This window comes from Pseudorasbora parva, chromosome 25, assembly GCF_024679245.1.
Source record: "Pseudorasbora parva isolate DD20220531a chromosome 25, ASM2467924v1, whole genome shotgun sequence".
NCBI lineage: Eukaryota > Metazoa > Chordata > Actinopteri > Cypriniformes > Gobionidae > Pseudorasbora > Pseudorasbora parva.
The window spans coordinates 37,264,323-37,273,140 of record NC_090196.1 but is presented as its reverse complement, the minus strand read 5'-3'; the positions used below and the strand labels follow the sequence as shown (position 1 = coordinate 37,273,140).

General features: G+C 47.3%; 1 pseudogene; it reads left to right on the top strand.

Annotated features, from left to right (window-relative positions):
• The first annotated feature begins 6,925 nt into the window (after nucleotides 1-6,925).
• On the top strand, nucleotides 6,926-7,042 carry LOC137065617 (5S ribosomal RNA; annotated as a pseudogene).
• Nucleotides 7,043-8,818: the final 1,776 nt, after the last annotated feature.

Here is an 8,818-nt window from a genome sequence, read left to right as displayed (position 1 = left end):
CACACACACTGGTATTGGAGGAGACACACACTCACTGCTATAGGAGGAGACACACACTCACTGCTATAGGAGGAGACACACACACTCACTGCTATAGGAGGAGACACACACACTCACTGCTATAGGAGGAGACACACACACTCACTGCTATAGGAGGAGACACACACTCACTGCTATAGGAGGAGACACACACTCACTGCTATAGGAGGAGACACACACACTCACTGCTATAGGAGGAGACACACACACACTCACTGCTATAGGAGGAGACACACACACACTGGTATTGGAGGAGACACACACACTGCTATAGGAGGAGACACACACACTGCTATAGGAGGAGAAACACACACAGTGCTATAGGAGGAGACACACACACACTCACTGCTATAGGAGGGGACACACACACACACACACAGCTATAGGAGGAGACACACACTCACTGCTATAGGAGGAGACACACTCACTGCGATAGGAGGAGACACACACTCACTGCGATAGGAGGAGACACACACTCACTGCTATAGGAGGAGACACACACTGCTATAGAAGGACACACACTCACTGATATAGGAGAAGACACACACACACTGCTAAAGGAAGAGACACACACTGCTATAGGAGACAAAAGGAGACACACTCACTGCTATAGGAGGAGACACACACACTCACTGCTATAGGAGGAGACACACACAGCTACAGAAGGACACAGCTATAGGAGGAGACACACTCACTGCTAAAGGAGGAGACACACTCACTGCTATAGGAGGAGACACACACAGAGAGCTATAGGAGACACACACAGCTATATGAGGAGACACACACTCACTGCTATAGGAGGAGACACACACACTGCTATAGGAGACAAACGGAGACACTCACTGCTATAGGAGGAGACACAGCTATAGGAGAAGACAAACACACACACTCACTGCTAAAGGAGGAGACACACACACTGCTAAAGGAGGAGACACACACAGCTATAGGAGGAGACACACAGCTATAGGAGGAGACACACTCACTGCTATAAGAGACACACACTCACTGCTAAAGGAGGAGACACACACACACAGCTATAGGAGGAGACACACACTCACTGCTATAGGAGGAGACAGCTTTAGGAGGAGACACTCACTGCTATAGGAGGAGACATACACACTCACTGCTATAGGAGGAGACACTCACTGCTATAGGAGGAGACACCGCTTTAGGAGGAGACACTCACTGATATAGGAGACACACACACTGCTATAGGAGACACACACAGCTATAGGAGGAGACACACACTCACTGCTATAGGAGGAGAGACACACTCACTGCTATAGGAGACACAGCTATAGGAGGAGACACTCACTGCTATTGGAGGAGACACACACAGCTATAGGAGGAGACACTCACTGCTATAGGAGGAGACACAGCTTTAGGAGGAGACACTCACTGCTATAGGAGGAGACACACACACACAGCTATAGAAGGAGAAACACACACTCACTGCTATAGGAGGAGACAGCTTTAGGAGGAGACACTCACTGCTATAGGAGGAGACACACACACTCACTGTTATAGGAGGAGACACACACACACACAGCTATATGAGGATACACACACACAGCTATATGAGGAGACACACACACTCACTGCTTATGAGGAGAGACACACTGCTATAGGAGGAGACACACTCACTGATATAGGAGAAGACCTCACACACTGCTAAAGGAAGAGACACACACAGCTATAGGAGACAAACGGAGATACACTCACTGCTATAGGAGGAGACACACACACTCACTGCTATAGGAGGAGACACACACAGCTACAGAAGGACACAGCTATAGGTGGAGACACACTCACTGCTAAAGAAGGAGACACACTCACTGCTATAGGAGGAGACACACACACTCACTGCTATAGGAGGAGACACACACTCACTGCTATAGGAGGAGACACACAGCTACAGAAGGACACAGCTATAGGAGGAGACACACTCACTGCTAAAGGAGGAGACACACACTCACTGCTATAGGAGGAGACACACACACAGAGAGCTATAGGAGACACACACACAGCTATATGAGGAGACACACACACACTCACTGCTATAGGAGGAGAGACACACTCACTGCTATAGGAGGAGAGACACACTCACTGCTATAGGAGGAGAGACACACTCACTGCTATAGGAGGAGACACACAGCTATAGGAGGAGACACACAGCTATAGGAGGAGACACACACAGCTATAGGAGGAGACACACACTCACTGCTATAGGAGGAGAGACACACTCACTGCTATAGGAGACAGCTATAGGAGGAGACACTCACTGCTATAGGAGGAGACACACACAGCTATAGGAGGAGACACTCACTGCTATAGGAGGAGACACACACACACACACACACACTGCTATAGGAGACACACACACACTCACTGCTATAGGAGGAGACACACACACACTGCTATAGGAGGAGACACAGCTTTAGGAGGAGACACTCACTGCTATAGGAGGAGACACACACACTCACTGCTATAGGAGGAGACACACACACACTCACTGCTATAGGAGGAGACACACACACTCACTGCTATAGGAGGAGACACACACACACACTCACTGCTATAGGAGGAGACACACACTCACTGCTATAGGAGAAGACACAGCTTTAGGAGGAGACACTCACTGCTATAGGAGGAGACACACACACTCACTGCTATAGGAGACACACACACACTCACTGCTATAGGAGGAGACTCACTGCTATAGGAGGAGACACACACACTCACTGCTATAGGAGGAGACACACACACACACTCACTGCTATAGGAGGAGACACACACACACTCACTGCTATAGGAGGAGACACTCACTGCTATAGGAGGAGACACTCACTGCTATAGGAGGAGACACTCACTGCTATAGGAGGAGACACTCACTGCTATAGGAGGAGACACACACAGCCATAGGAGACACACACAGCTATAGGAGGAGACACACACACACACAGCTATAGGAGGAGACACACACACACACACCTATAGGAGGAGACACACACACAGCTATAGGAGGACACACACACAGCTATAGGAGGACACACACACACACACACACAGCTATAGGAGGACACACACACAGCTATAGGAGGACACACACACACACACTGCTATAGGAGGAGACACACACACACTGCTATAGGAGGAGACACACACACAGCGCTATAGGAGGACACACACACACAGCGCTATAGGAGGAGACACACACACACACAGCTATAGGAGGAGACACACACACACACACACACACAGCTATAGGAGGAGACACACACACACACACACACACACACAGCTATAGGAGGAGACACACACACACACACACACACAGCTATAGGAGGAGACACACACACACACAGCTATAGGAGGAGACACACACACACACACACAGCTATAGGAGGAGACACACACACACACACAGCGCTATAGGAGGAGACAAACACACACACAGCTATAGGAGGAGACACACACACAGCTATAGGAGGAGACACACACACACACAGCTATAGGAGGAGACACACACACACACAGCTATAGGAGGAGACACACACACACACACACACAGCTATAGGAGGAGACACACACACACACACACACAGCTATAGGAGGAGACACACACACACAGCTATAGGAGGAGACACACACACACACACACACACACACACAGCTATAGGAGGAGACACACACACACACACAGCTATAGGAGGAGACACACACACACACACACACACACACACACACACACACAGCTATAGGAGGAGACACACACACACACACAGCTATAGGAGGAGACACACACACACACAGCTATAGGAGGAGACACACACACACACACACACACAGCGCTATAGGAGGAGACACACACACAGCTATAGGAGGAGACACACACACAGCTATAGGAGGAGACACACACACAGCTATAGGAGGAGACACACACAGCTATAGGAGGAGACACACACAGCTATAGGAGGAGACACACACAGCTATAGGAGGAGACACACACAGCTATAGGAGGAGACACACACAGCTATAGGAGGAGACACACACACACACAGCTATAGGAGGACACACACACACACACACACACACACAGCTATAGGAGGACACACACACACAGCTATAGGAGGACACACACACACACAGCTATAGGAGGACACACACACACACACTGCTATAGGAGGAGACACACACACAGCGCTATAGGAGGAGACACACACACACACAGCGCTATAGGAGGAGACACACACACACACAGCTATAGGAGGAGACACACACAGCTATAGGAGGAGACACACACACAGCTATAGGAGGAGACACACACACACACACACACACAGCTATAGGAGGAGACACACACACACACACACACAGCTATAGGAGGAGACACACACACACAGCGCTATAGGAGGAGACACACACACAGCTATAGGAGGAGACACACACACAGCTATAGGAGGAGACACACACACACACAGCTATAGGAGGAGACACACACACACACACACACACAGCTATAGGAGGAGACACACACACACACACACACAGCTATAGGAGGAGACACACACACACACACACACACACACACACAGCTATAGGAGGAGACACACACACAGCGCTATAGGAGGAGACACACACACACACACACACACACACACACACAGCTATAGGAGGAGACACACACACACACACACACCTATAGGAGGACACACACACACACACCTATAGGAGGACACACACACACAGCTATAGGAGGAGACACACACACAGCTATAGGAGGACACACACACACAGCTATAGGAGGACACACACACAGCTATAGGAGGACACACACACACAGCTATAGGAGGACACACACACACACAGCTATAGGAGGACACACACACACAGCTATAGGAGGACACACACACACAGCTATAGGAGGACACACACACACAGCTATAGGAGGAGACACACACACACAGCTATAGGAGGAGACACACACACACAGCTATAGGAGGAGACACACACACACACAGCTATAGGAGGAGACACACACACACAGCGCTATAGGAGGAGACACACACACACAGCGCTATAGGAGGAGACACACACACACAGCGCTATAGGAGGAGACACACACACACAGCTATAGGAGGAGACACACACACACACAGCTATAGGAGGACACACACACACACACACACACACACAGCTATAGGAGGAGACACACACACACACACAGCTATAGGAGGAGACACACACACACCTATAGGAGGAGACACACACACACACACACACACACAGCTATAGGAGGACACACACACAGCTATAGGAGGACACACACACAGCGCTATAGGAGGAGACACACACACAGCTATAGGAGGAGACACACACAGCGCTATAGGAGGAGACACACACACAGCTATAGGAGGAGACACACACACACAGCTATAGGAGGAGACACACACACACAGCTATAGGAGGAGACACACACACACACAGCTATAGGAGGAGACACACACACACACACACAGCTATAGGAGGAGACACACACACACACACACAGCTATAGGAGGAGACACACACACAGCTATAGGAGGAGACACACACACACACACACACACACACACACACACACAGCTATAGGAGGAGACACACACACACACAGCTATAGGAGGAGACACACACACAGCTATAGGAGGAGACACACACACACACAGCTATAGGAGGACACACACACAGCTATAGGAGGACACACACACACACACAGCTATAGGAGGACACACACAGCTATAGGAGGACACACACACAGCTATAGGAGGAGACACACACAAACTGCTATAGGAGGAGACACACAAACTGCTATAGGAGGAGACACACACAGGAGGAGACACACACAGCTATAGGAGGGGACACACTCAGTGCTATTGGAGAAGACACACTCACTGCAATAGGAGGACACATGAAAAGCATACTCAAGTTGAAGTGCTGTTAAGGGTTAGAATTTCACACATTAAAATTACTATTTAAATTGGCTTTAAAATAGTAAAGTCAATGGAGACAGGATCATAAAAACACTAAAAGAAAATAGCACATTTTCTAATAAATGAAAGGAGCATAAATGAAAGGACAATAAATACAATTACCAAGTGTAAAAAATGTATTGCATATGGAAAAAAATAAATATTGGCAGACAGAAAGTGCTATAAATGGAAAAAGGAACAAAAAGAAATGCAGAAAATACAAAAACAACAAAGTCAAACAAGTCTTAAATAGATACCAGAGGTGAAGACAAACACAAAGAGCAGAGTTTGGGGAACTAACTCTGTCATTAATTCCTCTCCCTCACGTCATTCCAAACACACAAGCTAAATAAAGCTCAGGCAAAAAAAAATGCACAAAGTGTAACGGATATCCACTGAAGGAGAGTTGCAGAACCCAAACACAGTCCAATTTTAAATATGAACATAAACAAAACAAACGAGACCTTGACTTGAAACATGAACAAACACTCACCAACAGCAGGTCACCTCTAACAACACTAGACCAGGGCTTAAAGAGGGTTTAAATACACAAGGACTAATGACTAAACCAGACACACCTGTGAACAATGAACAAAACAATGAACCAATGAGAACACAGAACACAAGAGATAAGGAAGCACATGACATGATCACATGAGGGCATGGGAACCACATGACAAACCAGGAAACATGACGGAGATCCACTTAAAAATAAAAGACATTAAACGAACAGGAAACAAAACCAAAACACACAAAGGCAGAATTAAATTATAAAATGATATACAAAAGTCAGAGTCAGATATATATATATATAAAATGCAGCTTTGTCAAGTCAATGGGGACAAAGAACATTGGCTAATAGAAGGCAAAAAGTGTAAACCAGCAGCCATATCCCCCTGTACCCCAAGACTGGTTTCCCACTGAATCTAAGCAGGGCTGAGCCTGGTCAGTACCTGGATGGGAGACCAACTGGGAAAACCAGGTAGCTGCTGGTAGATGTGTTAGTGAGGCCAGTAGGGGGTGCTCACCCTGTGGTCTGTGTGGGTCCTGTATAGTAACACTACAGTATAGGGATGGGGACACTATACTGACAAAAGAGCACCGTCCTTCGGATGAGACGTTAAACCGAGGTCCTGACTCTCTGTGGTCGTTAAAAATCCCAGGATATCCTTCGATAAAGAGTAGGGGTGTAATCCTGGCATCCTGGTCAAATTTGCCCATTGGCCCCTGTCCATCATGGCCCCCTAATCATCCCCCTCTCCTGATTGGCTTCATCACTCGGTCTCCTCTCCACCAATCAGCTGGTGTGTGGTGAGCCTTCACACTCTTTTTTCATGTTTTAAAGAGTATGCGAGAGTCAGAGCAATTGTTGATTTTGTTGTGGTAGTATGTTGTTTTAGCAGTGGTGACATTTTTAGAGAAAGAAGAGAGAAGAGACTAGGGATGGGTACCGAAAACCGGTATTAAACGGGCCCCGGGGGTGAATTTTGAAAGACTGTTGTATCGATAAGCTCGGACGTTATCGGTACTGCTGTCGGTACTTTTGAAAATACACGTGACGTGAGTGAGAGTGAGAGTGAGAGTGAGAGTGAGAGTGAGAGTGAGAGAGCGCACAAAACGACAGAGGACAGAACTAAACAGTCAAACATAGCCTGGTTACACTTTAGATCTGTGATAGTCTGATTTTATTTTAGATTTTGGCTTCCAAAGATTAAAATAATAATATTTATGTCTAGGTAGCCTACACTGTCATTTCTCCATAAAACTCAAACGCAATGACAGAATCAGCACGATCAGAGATTGTTGTAAAATACAGTCTAGCAACTGCTGGTAAATTGTGGGACGCGTATAATAATAAAAAGAGCGATTAAAAGCACAAAAATGTGCGCAAGAGGTTGTTCCCAAGTCGGCGCGCGCTCCGAAACAGCCGCAACGAGACGAGCAAATTACACTTTCGGTTTCACACTCGCGTCTAAACGATCAAATGTACACAAACATCAAGTCAAAATGACCGGCTTGGAGAGTCTCTTAAACACAACAGTTTAGCAGTTTTAGATTGTATCACTTCTCCAGATGATATAGGAGAAGACACACACACTGCTAAAGGAAGAGACACACACTGCTATAGGAGACAAAAGGAGACACACTCACTGCTATAGGAGGAGACACACACACTCACTGCTATAGGAGGAGACACACACAGCTACAGAAGGACACAGCTATAGGAGGAGACACACTCACTGCTAAAGGAGGAGACACACTCACTGCTATAGGAGGAGACACACACACAGAGCTATAGGAGACACACACAGAGCTATAGGAGACACACACACAGCTATATGAGGAGACACACACACTCACACACACACAGCTATAGGAGGAGACACACACACTCACTGATATAGGAGAAGACAAACACACTCACTGCTAAAGGAGGAGACACTCACTGCTATAGGAGACAAACGGAGACACACTCACTGCTAAAGGAGGAGACACACACACACTGCTAAAGGAGGAGACACACACAGCTATAGGAGGAGACACACACTCACTGCTATAAGAGACACACACTCACTGCTAAAGGAGGAGACACACACACAGCTATAGGAGGAGACACACCGCTATAGGAGGAGACACACACTCACTGCTATAAGAGACACACTCACTGCTAAAGGAGGAGACACACACACAGCTATAGGAGGAGACACACACTCACTGCTATAGGAGGAGACAGCTTTAGGAGGAGACACTCACTGCTATAGGAGGAGACA